This window comes from Rhinopithecus bieti, unplaced genomic scaffold, assembly GCF_001698545.2.
Source record: "Rhinopithecus bieti isolate Rb0 unplaced genomic scaffold, ASM169854v2 scaffold_10356, whole genome shotgun sequence".
Classification (NCBI taxonomy): domain Eukaryota; kingdom Metazoa; phylum Chordata; class Mammalia; order Primates; family Cercopithecidae; genus Rhinopithecus; species Rhinopithecus bieti.
Genome location: NW_016806422.1, coordinates 641,167 through 646,216, shown reverse-complemented (window position 1 = coordinate 646,216; position 5,050 = coordinate 641,167). Strand labels below are relative to the sequence as shown.

At 39.5% G+C, this 5,050-nt stretch overlaps 1 pseudogene; it reads right to left on the bottom strand.

Moving 5' to 3' along the window:
• Positions 1–200: 200 nt before the first annotated feature.
• Positions 201–829, bottom strand: LOC108532436 (coordinator of PRMT5 and differentiation stimulator pseudogene; annotated as a pseudogene).
• Positions 830–5,050: the final 4,221 nt, after the last annotated feature.

The following is a 5,050-nucleotide window of genomic DNA, read 5'->3' as shown; positions in this document are numbered from 1 at the left end:
TTTTTTTTTTTAAAAAAAAAAAAAAAAAAAAAAAAAAAAAGACTTTATTTTACAAAGAACACAACTCCTTTTGACACACAAACACACACACATTCCAAGGAGGAGCCCATTAAGAACAGTAGCAGACTGGGGAGAGCAATGGAGGGCTTATTGAACACCGGTCTGTGTATCCCAGATGAGGGATCACAGGGAATGTTTTCTCAGATATGACTTTTCACCTCCAAGACAGGAAAAGAGATCTTGACCTGGAAGCCTGCCCACCTACAAGGCAGAAAGCTCCACACACAATCTTCGGCATCGTCAAACTATCCTGTTTCAAAGAGCATCTTGGAATAATGGGTTATCAGTTGAGGTGGGTGGTGCCAGCTGGGGTCATAGATTATGTCTCCTCGTGGGGCACAGCAGACCCAAGGTTTGAGATCTTGAGAAATGTTCCCCTGGATGTCGTCAGCATCACAGGGATTCCCTTGATCTGCTTTCAACTCTAAGTCTCAGTCTTCATTAAAAAGATTGCCAGGCTGTTCCCTGGGTGGACAGTTTGTCCCTTCTCTCAGCTCCCAGGTATTCCATCAGAGTCCCCTTCATTAACAGCAAACCCTTCCTCTTCAGAATGGGCCCCCCCGGGCTGGACGGTCATTAGAGACGCTCTGTGCTCCCTGGGCTAGTCGATCTGTGGATCAACTCTCAGTCTCTCTCTCCTGATAGGAGTGGTCAGCTGTAGCAAAGCCAGCCTCCGGGCTAGGGGGCGCCTTCCACGCGCTAGGCAGAGGCTGCCCGGAAACAGCTCAGCGGTCCCCTGTGACTGGGCCCTGGTGGACTGAGGATCCATGCCCCGCTGCCCGCGGCTCGCCCCACTGGAAGTTATAGGCCACGTGACGCACCTTTACTTTCAATGGCAAAGCCCACAATTACTTTTGCACCAACCAAATACATACCAATATCAGTCTAAAATGTTGCTACTTTGCAAATTTTCTCCCTTGCATTCTGAATATATATTTTAATAATACCAATGGAGATAAATCAGAGAGTGGGAAAAATGTTATTCATGCTATGTGAGAGGTATTTAATCAATTACTGAATGTGGCTTCTATGTACAAATACATGGCTCAAGCCATCTTGGTGAAACATTACTTAGAAAATTATGTTTCTTTTTTATTAATTTTGAAATCAATATTCATCTTCTCATTGAACCCTGTTCTCTAACACTGGCAGAGAAAGATGGTTAATGTAGATGTCTTTTGAATGGTGACTAAATTAATCTCATTTCTCTACATTATGTATCAGACTAACAGGTACGACCAACAGGCATTTTCACAGACACTTGCTGTTCCAGACCTAAGCACTCCTATCACCCTAAGCATGCAGGATGCCATCAAATCACCTGTCTTGCCAATTCATCTCACAACGTCTAGCCCATCCAAATCTCAGTTTTGTTAATATAACAAAAATAGAGTTTTTGACATTTTCACATATTCATAGATTACAGATAAATTTTATTCTTAGCTATCATTCTACGCATACACATATACATTTCTATTATTCTGAAAGTTGAAAGGGATGAGGCAAAAGAACTTATTAAAATTGTGCTTTATTACATGATACAGACATTCTTGTATTTCTAATGCATACTTATTTACCAACATCCCTTTTATATTTTAATTTTAGGCTCTGATTGTCTCTATATTAGCATGCTAGCTAAGGTAAATTATAATCTGGATCCAAGATCCAAGGGGTTGGAGACAGAGAAGTGTTTGGATCTTTGGAAAATCAAATGCTTCTAACAGTCGGAACACATTCTGTCATCTTGAATATATCCCTTTCTATTGTCTTTTCATCTCTACCCCCTACTTTTGCTACTCACGCATGAATGTTCCATTGTTAAAGCATGCATCTCTTCTGTCATCTAGTTTTTAAAAATCTCCTATAGTGTCCATAGCATGTATCAGTCATGTGCAAACATTCAATAAACACTGTGAGATGAGTGGAGAACTCTAGAGTCCTAAGTCCTTCTCATTTCCCTAAGGAGAGGGCCCCTCTACTTGCTTCATTCGCAATATTTGAAAGTTTGAAGAGCAAGTACACCTGTTCTTCAAAATCTTTGTATGCTATGGTGGTCATTTTATATGCTAGCTAGATTCTATTAATTTATAGTGATGAATAGTTTTCAGAAAATGGATCCATAAAGAAAAATAAAGATAAAGACTCAAAACTGTTTATGCCAATTTATTACTAAGTCCTAGGCCTTGTTCCAACCAGCATTTATTAACTTGTTGAGTCTTATCATGCTTTTAATATTACTATTAACATAATCCTTATTTCTAAAAGGGAAAACCGAGGCAAGGAGAACTTGAATAATTTGCCTAAAGATACAGCATGTAACTGGTGAACAGGAGAAGAGAGGCTGGGTTGAATCTAGATAAAGATCCTGAATCTAGAATCTTTGCTTTTAACCAATATTCTATAGTTAAAACTTTCTCATACAGGTTCATATTTCCTTCCCTGATGAATAATTCTGTCCAACCAAACAAACAATATGTCAAAGAATTGCTTTTACTCTGCAAATGGAGCTTTAAGACAAGTCCCCTAACAACCTAATTATATAGCTGACACATAGCGAATTCATAATAAAATCAATTCTTAAAATTATCTACTAAGTGGCAACTTCTATTTTTTATTAGAAGGGGTGCAGAAAAGAGTATATCCAATGGACCCTGTCTAGAACAACTTAACATATCATTGGGGAGATCTTATAGACAAAAATGAAACAAAAGGCAAGCATGCAGTAGGTAGCAAATAAGGAAGTGATAAAGATATTCAGCACACATGCAAGTTCTGAATGGTTTTAAAAGAGGGAAATCACTGTGGGCTGTGGTGCAAAAAAGACTGAGCTTCATGGTGTGAAGGGATTTGAACTAAATTTTATAGATGCTCCAAAATATAGACCACTGAGAAAGCCATAAAGTCCTTTCCATTCTAGATTAAGTACAGGTAAAAAGGTGGTTAAGAAAGAACACAGTATGTTTTTAAGATAAAAGGATGTGAGTAGGACTAGAGGACCCGGTGGATTTAACATAGTAGAGATTTGTGGTGAGGTGGATCAACTAGTTTGATAGTACATAAAATCTGGAGGGAAGGAAACACTTTACAATTTGAGATGCAGAAAATAGAAATCAGTGTTTTAGGAAGTAACTCAATTAAAGTGTTCATATGTAGAAAACTCTAGAAACTCAAGGCAGGGAAAGCAAATAGAAGGCTAGTAAACATTCAGTAATAAATGAATGAAAATCTGGCCTATAATGGTGAAGACTGATAAGAAAAGTACTTAGTGACTAAATGGCTCAGGGGATACAGGAGAAGGGAGAGTGAAAATAAAAATTTAAAATAATAATTATTGTAACAACAATAATAGTGAGGTTGGATCCTGACTGGGAAGAAAAGTAATAATTTTATTAATGAAAATAGGAGGGTTTCCAACTTGAGGTGGAAAAATGACTTCAGTGTATAAATTGTGAGTTGATCTTAACATATACAAGAGGAATGTTTCATAAATGGACACTGGTCCATTTGTGATGAGATAAATTAGGAAATTTGGACTTGGTGACCTAGTAAATAATGAAGGTCACAGTATAAATCATTATAATGATTTAGCTCTCTAAGAAGAAAACTATGCTCATTGGTAGGAAGGAAGTTTCTGTGGGAACAGCATATGTAGAGTCAGAAAGAGGAAATATAGAAGGTGACATTTTACAGTATAGGAAAGTGATAGGAACAGCATTCAATGCCTTATCTTTTGGTCCAGGGTTGGCATTTAAAAAATGAATGTGGTCATCATAGAAATAAATTAAGTATGATGTGAGAAATGCAGAATAATAATTACAGGTACAGGTAAAGAAAAAGGGAGGCTAATTGATATGATAGCAAAGGCCAGATGTGATGTAAATAGATTTTGTTCAAAGAGAAGGAACACTAAGTTCAAGGACGTTGTCTGGAGGAGTGACATAGAGTGATGAGATCCAGGTTTAATTTCAACTATAGTGGAAAGTAAAACAGAGAACAGTAGAGTCAAAAAGTGTTATTGAGGCCGGGCGCGGTGGCTCAAGCCTGTAATCCCAGCACTTTGGGAGGCCGAGACGGGCGGATCAATTCAGGAGATCCCGAGACGATACCATCTGGCTAACACAGTGAAACCCGTCTCTACTAAAAAAAATACCAAAACTAGCCGCGCGAGTGGCGGGCTCCTGTAGTCCCAGCTACTCGGAGGCTGAAGGCAGGAAATGGGCGTATAACCGGGAGGCGGAGCTGCGTGAGCTGAGATCCGGCACGTGTGCGTCCAGTCCTGAGCGACAGAGTACGAGACTCTGCCTCAAAAAAAAAAAAAAAAAAAAAAAGTGTTTTTTTTATTGAAATTTGGCGAAGATTGATGAAGTGAAATAAGGCATCATAATAAATAATAAAGTCTCCAGAAAGATATTCTGAGAAGAGGAAAAGCAGAAGGAAAGACCACTCGGGTTTAAATTGCCCAAGGGAAATGGAAAGGAAATCATTGAGATGTAGTGTACAGAGAGTAGTGAGTAACACAGCTTCTCTTTTTTTTTATTTTTTTTTGAGAAGGAGTTCGGCTCTGCTGCCCAGGCTGGAGTGCTGTGCCGGATCTCCAGCTCCTGCAGCTCCGCCTCCCGGGTTCACGAGGCCATTGCTCCTGCCTCAGCCTCCCGAGTAGGTCTGGGACTACAGGCGCCCGCCACCACGCTCGCCCGGCTAGTTTTTGTATTTTAGTAGGAGACGGGTTTCACCATGTTAGCCAGGATGTTCGATCTCTGACCATTCGTGATCCCGCCATCTCGCCTCCCAAAGTGCTGGCTTAGCAGGCTTTGACCACCGCGCCCGGCTAACCAGCTTTCTCTACATTGTCTGGCTTGTACATGTCAGTAAAGTATGGGACTATACATTGTAAATTCTATTTTATAAAAATCTTTAAAAGTTAATAATGTTTAGACAACTAAAAGTATTCAATTGAATATGGCAGGAATGACAATCTAAGCCACTTACT